At 39.4% G+C, this 18,696-nt stretch overlaps 1 protein-coding gene across 9 annotated transcripts in view; it reads right to left on the reverse strand.

Moving 5' to 3' along the window:
- Positions 1-18,696, reverse strand: part of LOC122543347 (zinc finger CCCH domain-containing protein 10-like) — a 141,005-nt gene that overhangs the window by 20,690 nt on the left and 101,619 nt on the right. For 6 of the 9 annotated variants that reach the window (XM_087985629.1, XM_087985625.1, XM_087985620.1 and 3 more), the window contains 3 exons: positions 4,006-4,054; positions 2,363-2,441; positions 5-111 (listed from right to left, as the gene is read on the reverse strand). The gene's annotated coding sequence lies outside the window, so the exon portion shown is untranslated. The other 3 variants (XM_087985623.1, XM_087985626.1, XM_087985621.1) reach the window with 3 other exon arrangements.

The raw sequence follows: 18,696 nt of genomic DNA on the forward strand, positions 1-18,696 counted from the left end.
TTACTGTTTCTTTGTGCAATGTATGGCATTATATTTCACCTTCAGCACACCACCTCCATCTCAACTTCAAGGTTATGTCTTGCATGACTGTCGTGAGGCAGTGTATCATAGCTGAAAGTTAATGCACTGCGTCATTCAGTTATGGGGAGCCACAGCAAATGTGATGACAACTTTCAAACTTCTATTTAACCTTGGGTCTTCTTCTGACAGTCAACACCACTTTTACCATTTCTGGTGGTTTATTCCAGCAAAAAAGCTACTTAATCAAATGATGTTGCCTTATATCCATTGTAACTTTATTACCAGGTTCTTAAAACTCTTGGCCCGAATCAGAAATGCCCAAGACTGGGATAACAGCAAGAGATGTTGAATGCTTTTTACAGGTGCACATTTTGATGCAACTGTTTTTCAAGTTGAAAAGTTGACTTTTCTAATATTTCTCAACTGAAACAATGGCACAGTTATTCTCACAATATGGCAAAATATATTAAGCATTACAATATACATAGAAGCAACAATATTCCCCTGTAACGTAGATAGTAAAATAATTCTTCAAATTGTGATACAACATCCTCAAGAGAATGGATTGGCATTTAGTGCTCTCAGGATGTCATAAAGTGCTTTATAGCTGATGAATTGTTTTTGAAACGCAGTCACCATTGTTTTGTAGGCAAACACTGCAGCCTCTTTGCGCATAGCAGAGCTTCACAATAATTGAGATAACTGGCAAGCTAATGTGTTTTTAATAATGCTCAATGAGGGATATATATTGCCCACATCACTAGGATAATGCCCGCGCTCCTCAGGTCCAGCACATTGCATGATTTTATCATCTGCAGTGCCACAAACTATCCAACCAAACAAAAAGTAGTGTAATAATACAAGACCAAGTTTCTCAAATTATAAGACAACACTCTTGTGAAGCATTCCCAGGAACAGCACATCTTATGATGCATTTAGTGGTAATTGAACACAAACAAGTGTATAACATTTATGTGGAGTATTCACATTTAGTGACTTGGTTCACTGCACCCATAAAAATCATGGGATAACTTCACAACATCCTGGTCTAGGGAAGCAAAGGTTCAAGAATCAATTTGACTATCTTCAACCTGCACTTTGTTAATATGCTCTCTATTCAACACCAGAGGCATAAAATGTTGAGTGATCTGATACTTAATTATTCACTCAGAAATAAGAAACAGTAAAATTGTCATGAGGTAATGCAACCACTGACAACACTGCAGTGAAGTACTGTTTTTATTTTGCCAGTAACTAGTGGATTAGCAAATATATTTATAGAGGAACTGTTTCTCATAGCTGCCAGAGTATTACTACAATTATTCTCTTTTTGCACGTGACTAGTAATATCTGGAATTGGCAGATTTTGCTCATAGCCACAACAATGCCAGCTATTCGCAAGGAATAACGCATTTTTTTGCGCATGACTGGCGCTATCCAGAACAGGGGCTAATTGTGCTTGTAGCTACTGACAAAAATTTAGTAATTACTTGCCAGGATAGCGCGAAACTCATTTTTTGTTTGCGCATAACTGGTTTATCAGAACTGGCACTGGTTTTGCTTACAGCCGCTAGCACAGACCTGTTAGTTGTTTGCCACAAAGGCAAAGGCATTGCTTCCAGTTTAAAAAGCAGTATGGCGATGAAATAAAAGCTCTAAAAATTCAGCACGATGTAAATGTTCTGAAAGGCCCCCACCAAAGTTTCATACTAAAGTCTGAAAATACTTCATTCTAAACTTGATTCATATTTAAAGCCAGCATCCTTTTTTTTCCTTGAAGCAATTTGGCTACCAATGCTCAAATGTTGCAAGACACATCATACAGCAAATTAAAGAAAGTACAGAATAGCGCCAGTTGGTGGGGAGGGTAGTTTCTAAAAATTTTGGAGCCAGGCTTTAAGCTATTCATAAGAAGAATCTTAAGGAACCCTACTAACACTCTTAAAAGCAGTGAAGAAGGTAGCGAACAACAGCAGAGAGTCTGGCTTTTATTAAATGGACTTTCCTCCATTTGCTATGTTAGTTCAAACATTTGGCATGACTGCAAGCATGAATTCAAATCACACTGCATATGGTTTTGACAATTAAAGCACAAACTGATTTTTATCAAATGGATGCCAAACAATGTGTCTACAGATTTAATAGACTGCTTAGAAGGTTGCGATTAAGCACCAATACACAATCCAACATTTGCATGTATTGTTCACTTGCATTGTACAAACTATATTTTAACAAAAGTTACTTCAGATTGAACAAAAATCTTAACTCTGAGATCATTACTCAGTGCCTATTACAGCATCAAGCATGGCTTTTGGTTTAAATAATACTGAAAGGAACCCACCAGAGTCCATGGAGACAAAGTCCCTTATCTTTTTATGGAAGGCAAAAAGCTCCAACTGGCCATAAAAGGATCAGGTGTACTGAGAGAAAAACAAGAGCAGAATTATTTGAAGCTGCTGATTTTTCAGGTCACCAAAGCTGGAAAGTAATTTGTCTCAGGGTATTCAAAACATGGAATATTTCAGCTGAAATTCCTGTCATACATATTTGCGTAACGCCTCATGGGTTATGCAAGTAGAAATCATGCACAAGTGGAAAGTCTGTACTATTATTTTTTATTAAATCTATAGGTGTGCGAGTCAAAAATTAACAATGCAAATAAGCCTACTGAAAGTCTTAACTTTCTGGGCATATTAGTATTTCTGATACAGAAATAAAAGTACATGCACCTCCTAGTTTGCCAAAGGGCTAATAAAAATCCATCACTAACTTTGAGTTCCATCAAGTCTGCACCCTTGTTTCTCTCGAGTTACCTGTCTAAGCCCATTTTCTTGCCCATTCTCCACGCCCTTTAATATCTCAGCTTGTTGAATCACATTCACCTCCCTGCACCTTCTCATTTTTTGTCCAAACAACAATTTTGAGTTTCTTTTAAAATAATGTACTGTTTCAGGAAGAGGGCTCAATACAAATTACACTGAAGTTTTTTCAACACTGCCCCAAATTTCTGAGATTATCTTGAATTTGCACAGTCTTATTATCAAACTCTTAGTGACAGACATCCACCCCATGAAACACATCTCTCAAGTCTCTCATAATGACCACATCTTCTCATCCCTGGTATACTGAACCCATGTTACACCTATCCTATTATTTTCATAAACATCTTATAAATGGTATATCCAAGGAAATCTTAAGAATGCTCTAACTGTAGATTGACTGAGGTCCTTTACAAGTTCAAGATCACTTTCTGACTGTTTGAAGTTTTAGATTTTGAAAAAAAAATCAAGGATTCTGTTTGGTATTGTTAACTGCCTTAATCACTTCAATTTCTACATTCAATGATTTGTGTATCTACACATCAAACTTCTGTTACTGCTGTTGAAGTATCTCTCGTTACAGCATACTTACTTTCTCTTTCCTTATTTTCAAAATATACTACTTCTACACTGAACTGCATCTGCCACTGTATCTATCCTTTAGTCCAAGTCCTCTTGTATTCTTTTATTCTTGTATTCCTCGGTTGCCAAGGAGTTAAAACTGGGGAAAGTCTATGTTTCAAACAGGCCCATTATTTAAAGGAACAAAGCACTTAGGACAAGAGAATGCTTCTGAAATTTAGTCCCAAGACAGTGTTGTAATTTAAAAATGAATGGTGACATTAAAGCTTGCAGCATGAGTACTACTAAACACAACAAGCATATTTATAAAACTACAAACCACAACTTCTTTCCAAAAAAAACACATTCACTCAAATCATGCTTGGCTTTTAGTAAAAGAGCAAACACAAGATTTCTAAACAATTTTAAGAACTTTTAAGACTCACCTGTTGCCAGTATTCCTCATTCTGTGCCAGCTAGGCAAACCAAATCAAAAGGCAAGGTGACAAGTATAAATCAAAATAAAAAGGTTGAATAAGACACAAGCATATGTACCTCTTAGTGACTTGAATAGAGCCACAAAACTGAAAAAAAATCTACTTACTTCTTTATTACAGAGTTTGGAGAACTGCTCTGGAGATGCTCCATTGGACCTAATTTTCATAGTAATAAAAAAGGCATGTTATACCACCTAAGTGTGTAGCATAGGAGTTAATAATTCATTTGAAGCAAGATAACACAATCCAGAATAATCAAAGAAATAACATTACCTACATTGTAAGGTGTTTCGTATTCTTCAAATAAAAGTATCCTTCATATACCTCAAGAGAGCCCACGTTACCTACATGGACACAATCCCTTCAGGTGTTTCACTTTGATGTTGCTGCTCATGAGCTTTTTCCCATCCAGTACCCACATAGACACCATTCATTTGATGTGTAATTTTCCATAGCAAGTAGAACAAAAGGGTAATACATGATAAAACAACATATTATTGCGCTATGTAGATATAGAAACACACAGGAAATAACAAGGCTTTTGTTAAAAATGGTCCTCTATCAACGCTTTAAGTATGAAGACTGGATATCATAAAAATCACTATCACATTTTCAAGAAACATTACATGTTACCAAACATTAATGGTCAAATGGAGAACAGAAAAGAACATAGTCCTACTGAACAAGAGAACCACTCTTCACAATGAAAGAGAATTGTCACATGATCAAAATATGGCACCCTCATGCCATAATTTAAAAAGGTCTTGTGTTTGCTATTCCCAAAAAGTGTTTGTTTTCGTTTGGCTGATAATCTGGAATTGTTCCTAGTAGTAGCAAAGATACCCAAAATGAGACAGAATAACCAAAAATCTGCAACTATGAAATAAACAAAGTACAGGAAAAAAAACTCAATAAAATGTAAATTCAAAGGAGTTTACTCTGAAGGAAGTAAACTCCCTCCCCAGTATCATGACAAATGTTGAATGATTTTGCTTCAATTAACCACTTGTTTGCTTTTTGCCTACAGCTTAGTGCACCAAGTGAAATCTAACAAAAGGTATTACAATCACATTTTTAAGACATTAATGCATATTTAAACCTATCCAAATTTGTCAAACTTTCCTTCAGGCGTGAAGCACAAATTGCCAGAATACATCAGCAGCTCCCAAGTAAGTAAACATACGAAGTAGCGCGAGACAGACCAGGAAGGCATATCAGAAGAATTGTTCTGTAATTAAATGGTTGAAGTTGGATGAAATCATTGTTAAACATAGCGTTCGCCAAATAATTATGAATTGGACACGCTGATACGCACTTTCACCCGAGACCAAGAACAACTGGAAAGACTGAGCATCAATATTACAAAAGGTGCAATTAGGGTTTCAAGACAGTTTTCAGTACAAGCGTCTTCAACGTTTTAAGAAACCTTCTACTTTCAGTGTTGTTGTATATTAAGAACATCAAGTTAGAAATCCTTTTTGTGGCACTTTGGTTCATGCACAAAGTTCCATTATTGCATGTCACTCAACTTGTACACAATCCTTTCCTATCCAAGATTCAACTCTTAAATCAGTACTTCAAATCCTCAAGCCTGCTTTTGCAAGGAATCTCATACCTCAAACCCAGATACAAGCTAACTTTTTTTCTGATCGCAGATACTAATAAATGGGTAGTCATTTTCTGGCCTGCCCAGCATATTATTTAAAAACAAATGGTCCCAAGCTTTAGCAGCTGCTTGTAAGAAGTGCCACACAATGCTCAAAATAGCAACATTGAAGATATTTCCATCTTTAAGATGTTTAATAACAAACATTGCAGTCCATACCCGGGCATGCCCAATATACAGTTAGCTGAACTGGCTGGATCTCGCAATCTACACTAAATGCTAAAAACTACTGGGCCAAGTATCGTATTAGATTTAAATGACCTGGATTATTCCTTTCATACCCTTGGTATTTACCAAACCTAAATAAACCTATATCCCATTATATATGCAGTAATGACAAATCTACTGAGAGGAAAGAGAAAGAATAATTTATATTAAGGCTTTAAGCTGCTGTAACAAAATTTATTTTTGGCTTCCTTTCTTGATGGAAGCTTTTAAGGTTTAAAAGGTGGTAGAGTGAAGAATTGTTGGAGAACAAAGGTTTTGGAAATGCGAGAAGTAGCAAGATGGATTAACCTTCCAGAGGTCAGGGCAGTGACTAGAGGATTCTGCCGTCAAAGAAGGAATGGAACAGGAGTATGGTTAAACTGACATTGTAACAGGTTCCCTCATGCAAGAGAATGCCCTTCCTTCAAAATTGCTGTTACTCCATGCTTTAAAAACATGAACTTACCCTCAGCAACTGTGTCCTTCAAACAGTAACTCTCAGGCACCTGTCTTTCTTGGATGTGTTGCCATCTCCCAAATCCATGCTAATCCTTTTGGATATCTGCCTGAATCTGCCAGTGTGTGTCTTGGCTACTCCCACATCAAAACACCTTCAACCACAGGTACAATTAAGATTCTCTGCAACTGTTACTACTACTGGGGCATTATCCCTCCGATACAACCCTCCACCAAATTGGTCTAGTTTTGTGGCATTGGATTGCCTAGTTCCACTGTTTCCGATTCAGCATACCAGGAAGATCTTCTCTTCCTACATCCAATTCAACCACAGATGAGCTGCTGTCATACATTCTCAGTGCAATGACCACTGACTTCTCCTTTGGATACGAATGCCCAGCTCTACTTTAGCCCATCTTCCATTGAAGCTTTCAGTTCTACTTCATTTTCTCTGGACTCCATTATTCCAAGGCTCTTCCATTCTACCCAGTTGTTAAACCAGTTTGTAAGACTATAAAATTCTACTGCCTGTTTCATATCCTACACCAAATCCTGACTCTTTAAAATTACTTCTGCAAACTCCCTCTATTTCAAAGTTAAGGTATGTGTAAATGCAAGCTGTTGCTGAGACTGTCAGGAGAATATTCCTGTGTTCTGGATCAGATTTATCATGACAACTGTGAGGGATACCCTTTTTACACTCATTCCCCAAATGTCATCAACACTATCAAGCATCATTCACATTCTCTCTCTCTCTCTCTCTCACACACACACTCTTCTGGAACACAAAAATTGAAGTGTTTCAGATCAGTCTATAAATTGGTATCAGGAGAAACAACAAAACTAGTACAATTGGTATTGCTAGAAAGAAGCATCAGAAGTACAATAGTTTACAAAGTGGTAGTTGTGATTGAAAATACAATTTTGGGAATGAACATTGATGTGCATAAATTTTGCTTTCATGAAAAAAGGCTTGTAAAAGGTGAAAGATAAGCTCTTCACAACAAAGTATGTCTTGAAAGTGTAATTATAAAACCTACCAGGAAAGCAAGAACAGGTAAAGCAGTCGATGCAAGAGATATGAAAAAAAAAGCTATGCAGTGTGGGCGGCACGGTGGCTAGCACTGCTGCCTCACAGCGCCAGAGACCCGGGTTCAATTCCCGCCTCAGGCGACTGACTGTGTGGAGTTTGCACGTTCTCCCCGCGTCTGCGTGGGTTTCCTCCGGGTGCTCCGGTTTCCTCCCACAGTCCAAATATGTGCAGGTCAGGTGAATTGGCCATGCTAAATTGCCCGTAGTATTAAGTCAGGGGTAAATGTGGGAGTATGGGTAGGTTGCGCTTCGGCGGGTCGGTGTGGACTTGTTGGGCCGAAGGGCCTGTTTCCACACTGTAATGTAATCTAATCGGTACTCTTCAGACAAAAAGGACCAGAAAGGCTCGAGCAGATTCAGAGATAAGAACAAAATGGACTGGTGAACAACACAAACTCCGATTTTTGTTTTGGCGTGCATTAAAAGCAGGACAAATTCAATCCAATCAATTACGGCCCAATCAATCTACTCTCGATCATCAGTAAAGTGATGAAAGGGGTCATCAACAGTGCTATCAAGCAGCACCTGCTCAGCAACAATCTGCTGTGACACCCAGTTTGGGTTTCACCAGGATCACTCAGCTCCACAGCCTTGGTTCAAACATTGGCAAGAGAGCTAAATTCCAGAAGGGAGGGAAGTGACAGCCCTTGACATCAAGGCTGCATTTGACAGAGTATGGCATCAAGGAGTCCTAGCAAAGCTGAAATCAATGGGTATCGGGGGCAAATACTCCACCGGTTAGAGTAATACCTGGTACAAAGGAAGATGGTTGTGGTTGTAGAGGGTCAGACATCTCTACAGGAGTCCCTAAGGATAGTGTCCTAGACCCAACAATCTTCAGCTGCTTCATCAATTACCTTCCTTCTGTCATAAAAGGTCAAAAGTGGGGATGTTCACCAATGATTGCAGTATTCAGCACCATTCACGACTCCTCAGATCCTGAAGCAGTCGGTGCTCAAATACAATAAGATCTGGGCAATATTCAGGCTTGGGCTGACAATTGGAAAGTAATGACCATCTCCAATAAGAGACACTCTAACCACCACACCTCGACATTCAACAGTATTACCATTACTGAATCCCCCACTGTCAACATCCTTGAGGTTACCATTGACCAGAAACTCAACTGGACTCACCATATAAATGCAGTGGCTACAACAGCAGGTCAGAGATTAGGGATACTGCAGCAAGTAACTCCCCTCCTGGCACCCCAAAGTCTATCCACCATCGACAAAGGCACAAGTCAGGAGTGTGATGGTATACTCCCCACTTACCTGGATGGGTGCAGCTCCAACAACACTCAAGAAGTCTGACACCATCCAGGACAAAGTAACCCACTTGATTGGCACTACATCTACAAACATTCAATCCCTCCACCACCGCTGGTCAGCAGCAGCGGCGATGTGTATTATCTACAAGATGCACTGCAGAAATTCAAAGATCCTGAGACAGTATCTTCCAAACCCACAACCACTTCCACCAAGAAGGACAAGGGCAACAAGTACTTGGGAACACCACCAACTGCATGTTCCCCTCCAAGCCACACACCACCCTGATTTGGAAATATACCGCCGTCCCTTCAGTCGTTGGGTCAAAATCATGGAACTCTCTCCCGACTGGTATTGTGGGTCAACCCACAGCAAGTGGACTGTAACGATTAAAGAAAGCAGCTCACCACCACCTTCTCAAGGGCAAATAGGGATGGGCTATCAACGCTGAAAAATGTGTTGCTGGAAAAGCGCAGGTTAGGCAGCAACGCTGGCTGGTCAGCCAGTAACACCCAAGTCCCACAACTGAATAAAAAAGGATCTCCAAAACCAGATGTCAATGTATCAGCATATCAATTAGTATGCATGGAACCTCAAAGCAAGGTCATGCAACTTAGCGGGAACACCACTGGCGAGTATTTGCAGAGATTTAATTGGTTTCCCGATTATGACAGCATCAGATTCCAAGAAATGTCCATGTGATCCAAGATTGTGTATTAGTTATTTATCCCTCGGCAAAGGGTAAACAAAGTTAATTGTAGATGAGTGGAGTCAGACTGATTTCTTTACCCAGTTCTTCAGTCCTGGAAGGGGGGAGGGTCAGTCACTGGACCTATAACATTAATTGATTTCTCTCCACAGATACTGCCAAACCTCGTGAGTTGTCCTAACAGTTTCAGATGTTGTTTAGGATTTCCAGCATCTACAGTTCCTTAGTTGTTTTTCCTGTTTGACAGTTCAGAACACTAGAAATTCATGTAAAGGAGGATTAAAAAATACAAAACTCTCAAGTTTTCTATTTGGCAGTCTTCAAATAGATTCTGGCTTTGATGCAGAAAATAAAACAGAGAATGCAATACTGTGTTAAATAGTTGGAAAAGGGAAACATTGAAGACACAGCAAGGTAGTGTGGATTGCAATAATATCCCTTGCTGTTGTCAAAATTGTGCCCAAAATGCACCAGAACTTTTAAAGGGGTTGCAGTAGTCAGTGGGAATTGTATGTCATCAGGCCAGTTATGACCCAAGAAAGCAAAAGTATTTTGTCTGGGGACTTTAGAATACGACTTCTGATAGATGCAACTCTAGACCTAAAATGAGTGGATGGGAAGGGAGAACAGGGCATTGGTTAGGCCACTTTTGGAATATTGCATGCAATTCTGGTCTCCTTCCTATCGGGAGGATGCTGTGGAACTTGAAAGAGTTCAGAAAAGACTTACAAGGATTGGAGGATTGGTGTCATAGAGAGAGTTGAATAGACTGGGGCTGTTTTCCCTGGAGCATTGGAAGTTGAGGGGTGACCTTATAGAGGTTTATAAAATCATGAGGGGCATGAATAGGATAATTAGACAAAGTCTTTTCCCTCGGGGCAGTGGGAGTCAAAAGCTAGAGGGGAAAGATATAAAAAGAACGCAAGGGACAAATTTTTCATGCAGAGGATTCAGAGAGTGTGTGCGTGCGTGTGCGCGGAATGAGCGGATACAATTGCAGCATTTAAAGGGCATCTGGATGGGTATATGAATAGGAAGGTTTAGAGGGATATGGGCCAAGTGTTGGCCAGCAGGACATTAGGTTAGGATATTTGGTCTGCATGGATGAGCTGGTCCGAAGGGTTCGTTTCCGTGCTGTATATCTCTATGACTCTATTCAGTAGAGCTATCAGTCTCTACGCAGATTGTAACAAAGGGCATGTGGCATAGAAGCAAGGCAGGCAGTTATTAAAAGGTGGAAGCAAAGTGCCACAGCGATGCATACATTATATAAACTCAAACAGGTTATGGGCATATCACATCTAATGCATCCTGAGCATTCAGCTAGAGAAAAAGGACCTAAACTCAAGGGCAAAGTTCAAGTGTTTGAAGTTATTCATCAGCAGACATTTGCTAAATGAAAAGCTAACGAAATGCTGGAGCCACGTAATAAGGCCATATAAACTGTATGATGGCTGTATCAAAACTAATAGTCAATTCAAATAAAATTGTTATGGTCATATACCTTGCTTAGCAGCAAAACAGTGACTTCTAGTTGAGATGATGAATACAACAGATTCATCATGTTGGGAACCATGACAGATAGCAGGATAATTAAATAAAACTTTCAAAATTTCTACTTACATGTACAGTATAAATATGAGACAGTAAATGAGTAAAAACTGCATAAACACGAAAGCAAAGCCTCATGTATTATAAATTAATATGTTCTACTAACAGAGAATGCTTTCTGTAGTCATGTAACTTCGCCTAACTGATCAACATAAACTGACATGGCCACACCAAAAGGGACCATGAAGCAACTGAAAGTCATTAATGTGGCTTTCAGACTTGAAACATGCTTTTGTTAAACTAGTTTTACATTTAAATTATAAAGACACTAAGAGGGGAAAGAAATCTGCATGACTTCTGATAATAGAATTAGGGCAACAGACTAGAATGAAATCTTTTAAGTGGGGACTTAAAGGTTTCTCCACCTGCAATAACAAGAATAGAGGTGAAAATTCCCTGGCTTATTGTAGCTAGTAACTTGAATTCATAACTCTCGTTCCAGTGCAATCATACGTGTCGTTACTTACTGCCTTTCAGAAAATCTAGATACATGCAGCATTTTCCCCATAGTTACATCACTGCAGTCTTTTTTTCTTGACAGCTGTTATGGAGCATGCTGCTTAATAACTAAACAAACTTTAGTTTGTCACTAATATGTTGTGCAGGTTCATTATTTTCATGGGATAACTTCCAAGTTGGGGTCGGGGTACACACAACATACAGATCAGTTGGTAAAGCTGCAACTTTGAAGGTTTTCCAGTCCAATGTGTACCGAATCAAACACATCGTTTATTATTTTATAAAATTCACTTGTTGGTTTGTTTTCCAATGATCAAAAGGCACAATCACTCAATTGTGCTCCCAGGCCTTTGGATTCTAACTTCTTGCAAGAAACTAAAGTGGCCATACATCCAATCTAACCCATACTCATTTCATACGGTACAATAAAATTTTATAATCCCACCTTATCAATAGAACCATCAATACAGTACATATTTTTCCACAGCTCCAACTCAGACTTAGTGGAAGATTTCCCAGTCTAAGACTAACTCCACAAGAGGGATCAACAAGCCTCTCAAACAAAACAGAACTGTTAGAATCGTACCGTTTTTTTTTCCAATTTTACATTTCATGCAGAGTAGCAATTTGTGAATTAAGAAAAATTATGCAGCTGAACAAAATCATCAAGATTTAGTTAATTTTGAAAAAAAAGGAAAACATCTCAATATCCTTCCCCTCACAATAATACATCACGGTTAGTTTTATGTACATAGGAAGCAGGAGGAGTAGACATTCAACACCTCAAGCCAAATCAGGTATTCACTAAGATCATCACTGCAGTCTGCGTGTTGTAGGTAAACCCACAATGCTAGGGGAACTCTAGGATTTGACATAGTGACAGTGAAGAAACTGCATTATATTTCCGAGTCAGGGTGGTTAGTGGCTTGGAGGGAATACCATCTGCAATTCGTCTCCAAGCAACTCACCGTCTTGACTTGGAAATATCAGTTTCTTCACTGTCACTAGGCCCAAACTCCCAGAATTCCTCCTCTAAGAGCATTGTGGGTCTACCTACAACAAGCAGACTGCGGTGATTTGAGGCAGCAGCTCACCACTACCTTCTCAAGGGCAATTAAGGTTGGGCATTAAATGCTGATCAGCCAGCAACTCCCATGAGAGAACAATTTTTTTAACAAATATGCGGTCTTTATATCAGCCATGATCTTAGTGAATACCTGATTTGGCTTGAGGTATTGAAGGTCTACTCCTCCTGCTTCCTGTGTACATAAAACTAACGTAGGTATGGGTAGAGTATGCTGGTTGGCAAGCAAAATGGCCACATCCCACAAGAGAATGTAATAAGAAATTCCTGCCCACTCCCACTGTACCCACACCCCACCCTAATAAATTTTCACTCTCTTACTCAAGAATCTCTGTTCCTTAAAAGCTCAAAAACTCTGCTTCCAACCTTTTGGAGTGCTCCAAAGACACTCAACTCTCAATTACTCATGTGTCTTAAAATTCCCCATAGACATCCATTTCACATACACCCTGTCAAGGCCCCTCAGGATCTTGTACATTGTAGCCAAGTCATTAGTTGCCCTTTTAAACTCTATTGGGTAAAACCTATCCTATCCAACTTATATATGACAACCCACCAATTTTAGATAATCTTCTTAGAACTGCTTCAAAACATACTTACATCCTTTCTTAAATAAGACAACTAATACTGTACAAAGTACTCCAGGTGTGTTCTCCCCACTGCCTTGTATAGCTGAAGCATCACCACCTTGTTATAATTTATTGCAAGGGGAAATGAGTATATTCTATTAGTTTTCCAAACTGCTTACTATGCTTACATTTAACCTTTCGCAACACGTGCGTTAGTATGCCCAGAGCCCATCAGTCTCTCTCCATTTAGGTAACATGCTTTATTCTTCCTCCGAAAATTAACAATTTCAAATTTTCCCATATTATATTCTATTTGCCAGAACTTTGCCAATTTTTTCAGACTCATGTCCTCTTCACAACTCTCTCCTACCCAGATTTGTGTCATTAGCAAATTTAGCAACCATGTCCTTGGTGCTTTCTGTAAAATGTTGAGATACAGTACTGATGTTGATGGCACGCCACTTGTTATTCATTTGCCCATACCATTATGTATTGGCTGGCAAATCTTCAATCCATAACAATGTTACCCCCCCTACACCATAAGCATTTATTTTCCCGAATAATTTTTGACTCAAATATTTTCTGTACAAAGTACAGTGCATCCACCAGTTCCCCTTTATCTACAGTATGTATTACCTCCTCAAAAGAATTCCAATACATGTAGTCCCTGGGTTACAAATGGGTTTCATTCAAGTCGACTTGCTAGTCAATTTGTATACAAGTCGGAATACAATGCAGGACAACATAAAATAGTCGTGTGTGTGTATACAGGAAACATTCATGCGTCAGATTTTAAAAATTACACCCTTGCATGAGATCCCATTCTTAAGTGTGCGTATTCATAATGCAGATGTTCATGACTCAAGGAGCCCCTCCAGATTGCTTAAACATTATTTCCATTTTGCAAAACTCTACCAGAGTACCTTTTTCTAGATGTCATTATGCATTTAATAATGGCTACTAACAGTTGTGTGGTATACATTAAGTCAACTAGCATTGAGTTTTTCTTTCTCTTCCTCCCTTTCTGGGAATAGTAAACGTTAACTCATCTAATCTAATTTGGCTTTTCCCAAATCTAGGGAATTTTGCAGCATTACAACCATACATTAACCATCTCATTAATCATTTCAGATCCTAGGGCAAAGCCATGATGCAGGACTCGTCAGCTTACAACTCCAATACACCTTCCCAGAGTTTACAATTTTCTGAGTTCCTTCTTCCCTTCAATTTCCTAATTTAGCTATGGAACGTAAGTTCATTCCTCCGTTGTGAAGACTGATGCAAAATAACTTTCAATTCATCTGCTGTATCCTTATTTTCTATTGTTTAATTATTTTTATATTTCTAGGTAGCATTCTCTTGCATTCCCGCCCCCGTCACCCTTATTAGCTGGAGCCATTCTTCGCTTTGGTCAACATTCTGTCCAATCTTCTAACCTGTTGTCAATCTTTGTGCAACTATATGCTTTGAGGGGGAGCTCCTAGATCTTTTTCTCCCCGAAGTTGTTTCTGAAACTTTAAAAATGAAACACGAGAACAAACTGCACTCCCCCCACCCCAAACCCTGATGATAAAGAATTTGAAAGAACTGTTATGGGGCCAACACGAACATAGAGATAAGGTTATAAAGAAAGAGCGTTAAAAGAGATGTCAGTGATGAGTTGATTTTAAAGTTGGATTCAGTAAATCTGAAGATTGACCTTTGATAGACCCTCTTGTCTGCAGCCTCCAAAGCTTATCCTCACGATTGCAAGTTTCCTTACCTTTCTTCACACTGTTGAAATGGTGAAGTCGCCTCTGAAAAGATACAGATGCACTTGTCTAGATGTTCTTTCCCTCCTTGCATCCCCAATGTGTTGAGATCAAGATTAATTGCACAGTATCCTACTTGTACTCAACATTTCCACATCAGAAAACGTATATTAAAATGATTACAAAGATTTTAATTTTTAAATCAGCAAAACATAAGAACTCGAAGTATTATCCCACATTTAACTTGTTTGTAGACATTAGATTTTCCAAAATGTTGCAATCCTTAGCATCTCCGGAGAGGCAACAAGGTTGCTAACAGCAGCCTGTGTTCTCAAACTGGGATGAGAAGAATCTAATCTGGATTCTACTCCCAATTGTAATTTACTGTAATCATTCAAGAATAGGTCAAATGCCAGCACAGTTCACACGTTTACCAAAATTAATGTCCAAACTCACCATCAAGGGAAGAATATAGAAAACTAATGTAAACAGTAAAATAAATAATCATTTTCCGTATTTCCACCTCACTGCTAATGAAAAGCCTGACCATTTGCTGGTAAGAAAACGTAGCAGAGACTTAGGACTTTGAAAACCTCATTGCCAACATAAAAAAACATAACTGCTATTCTCGAGATCAAAGCTCCAAGACCAATGATGCCAACGCATTGCTTAGTATAGTCTCTTAGTATAGTTCTGGTTGAAGCTAACAGAGGTTGATAAAACAGCATCTGTCAGATGATCTATGCATTGGATAATCATTTAGAAGCAACAGCATAACACATTCAGATAGGAAATACCGCATGCAAAAAAAAATGCAATAGGCTGCAGAATATATCTTTGATATCCATTAAGTGCTTGAGGCAGTTTCCCAGTTTCTCTCTCTAAAAACACAACTCAATGGAACTCCAAAGAAATTGTTTGCAGTTTTCAAGATTTGCAGTTCAGGTTGTAAGTTTCTCTCTGAGCTGGAAGGTTTGTTTTCAGACATTTCGTCACCATACTAGATAACATCATCAGTGAGCCTCCAGTGAAGTGCTGCTGTTGTGTCCCACTTTCTATTTGTGCATCTTGGTCTCAAGGTGGGCGATATCATTTCTGGTTCTTTTTCTCAGAGAATGGTAGATGTGGTCCACATCGGTGTGTTGATTGATAGAGTCCCGGTTAGAATACCAGACCTCTAGAAATTCCTGTGTCTCGGTTTTGCTTGACCTAGGATGGATGTGCTGTCCCAGTTGAAGTGGCATCCTCCTTCGTCTGTATATAAGGATACGAGTGATAGTGGGACGTCTTTTTGTGGCTAGTTGGTGTTCATGCATACTGCTGGCTAGCTTTCTGCCTGTCTGTCTGATGTAGTGTTTGTTACGGTCCTTGCATGGTATTTTATAAATGGCATTTGTTTTGCTGGTTGTCTGTATAGGGCCCTTTAGGTTCATCAGCTGCCATTTAAGTGTGTTGGTAGGTTTGTGGGCTACCACAATGCCAAGGGGTCTGGGCAGTCTGGAAGTCATTTCAGAGATGTCTTTGATGTATGGTAATGTGGCTAGGGTATATGGGCTCATTGTGTCTGCTTATTTGGGTTTGTTGTTGAGAAATTGGCAGACTGCTTATATTGGGTACCCGCTGCTCTTGAGTATGCTGTATCAGTATTTTTCTTCTGCTGTTTGTAGTTACTGGGTGCTGCAGTGTGTTGCAGCCCATTGAAATAATATCCTGATGCATCTTTGTTTGTGGGTGTTGGGATGATTGCTTCTATATAGTTAAGTATTTGCTCTGTGTGTTACTTTCCTGCAGTCCTGGTTTGAAGTTCTCCATAACTGTTCGTTCTACTGTGATATCTAGGAATGGGAGTCTGTTGTCGTTCTCCTCTTTTGTGAATTTTATGCCAGTAAGGATATTGTTGATGCGGTCGTAAGTTTCATCTGATTTATTTTGTTTAGTGAAGACAAAGGTGTCATCAACGTAGTGGAGCCAAAGTTTGGGCTGTTTAATTGGGAGGGCTGTTCGAGTCTCTGCATTACTGCTTCTGCTAAGAACCCGGATACTGGTGATCCCACGGGGTGTTCTGTTGATATATTTGTCGGTCTTGTTAGTGAATGTGGAAGCGGGATGTAACACCAGCCCTTCACCAGAGGCTCACTGATGTTGTTACCAAGTATGGTGACAAAATGTCTGAAAAACAAACTTTCCAGCTCAGCTATAACCACTATATGAAAATTTCCAAAGAAAAACCTACTTACACCCTGAACCTCAACCTGAGCTACAAATCTTCTCGAAAACCATAAGCACCTATAGGTGCAATACGCTAAAATTAGCCTGAAGATGGGAAACCAACGCCATCTGACTGAAGGTCACCCGCGAACAACTGTACTTCCTGCATGAATGCCTCAGGAATCGGGTACTACCAAAATGTCTTAAATACAAACCACTGCTCAACACCCCACTAGCCAAAAGAATAACAGAACAGAAAGGCTGCAGAATGTTGAGAGAAATGATTAAAGATGCCCACAACCAATGACACAAATACATTGAGGAAATTTCGCACCAAAAAAACTTTTATATACTAACATGACAGACCATGAATGGACAGACATGCTAGAACGAGCCATATGCATCAAACAACAGCAAACAATAAATGAAAAAATTAGCCCTACATGAAAAGTTGGACAAGCTCACATTAAAAAGAACAAAGACAACAAAGAGGCTTGGGTCAAAACCTCAGACCAACCACTAAGATCATCCAAATAAGAGGGTTAAACTACAATTACAGAGACATGACAAAAAGGACTTCCTAACAGCATTAGGATCAACCCTGAAGGACAATGGACTCAAAGAAGAAACCCAGCAGACAAGACAGTTGCACCAGCGTTAAGTGGGAAAAAGGAACGAAACACAGGAAAGCCCTAGAAAGACTCAAAAAAGACAAAAACGTTGGCTGCAGGTAGGATTACAAAGGGCGCATGACCGTCATTCTAAATAGAACAGAGTACGTTGACAAAGCAAACTCACTGATCGCAGATACAAACAATTACCACTTACTGGCGATAGACCTGAAACCACAACGAGAAAACCATGTCATAGCCACAGTGAAAAGACTTCATGAACCAGGACAAATAAACAAGACAGATTTCCAAAAGAAAAAAAAATGAAGCCAGATGGATTCAACACACCCACTTCTACGGACTACCTAAAGTACACAAACCAGGGGGCCCCCTCAGACCCATAGTCTCACTTACCTGGAACACCGACATACAGACGAGCCAAGGAAATCTACCAAAAACTGAAATACTTAGTAGAAGATTCATGCCACTCCACTCACTCCACCCAAGAATTCCTGAACACCAAAGACACCAAGATAGAAGACGACAAAATAATTGTCTCATTTGATGGAACAGCCCTGTTCACATCAATCATCAACCAAAACAGTCAAGGACACAAACACCAGACAGCACCAACTTCATCAGTAAAGACAACATCTTCAACATCCATGTGGCACCACCCACTTCACACTCAATAACAAAACCTACAAACAAATGACCCATGGGGTCACCAATATCAGGGTTCTAAGCAGAAGCAGCAATGCAGAGACTCAAACAAAAGGCCCTCCCAACTATCCAAACCAAACTTTGGACTCCACTATGTGAATAACACCTTTGTCATCACAAAATGGAACAAAGTAGATGAAATCTACATCATCAACAATATCCTTACTGGCATAAAATTCACAAAGGAGGAGAATGACAACAGACTCCCATTCCTAGATATCACAGTAGAATGAACAATTAATGGAGAACTTCAAACCAGCATCTACAGAAAAGTAACACACACATACACACACACACAGACCAAATACCCAACAACAGAAGCAATTATCCCAACACCCACAAACGAAACTACATCAGGACATTATTTCAATGGTGCGGCACCCA

The sequence above is a fragment of the Chiloscyllium plagiosum genome, unplaced genomic scaffold, assembly GCF_037043375.1.
Source record: "Chiloscyllium plagiosum isolate Xiang-an unplaced genomic scaffold, Cpla_swu_hap1 HiC_scaffold_53X, whole genome shotgun sequence".
Lineage (NCBI taxonomy): Eukaryota > Metazoa > Chordata > Chondrichthyes > Orectolobiformes > Hemiscylliidae > Chiloscyllium > Chiloscyllium plagiosum.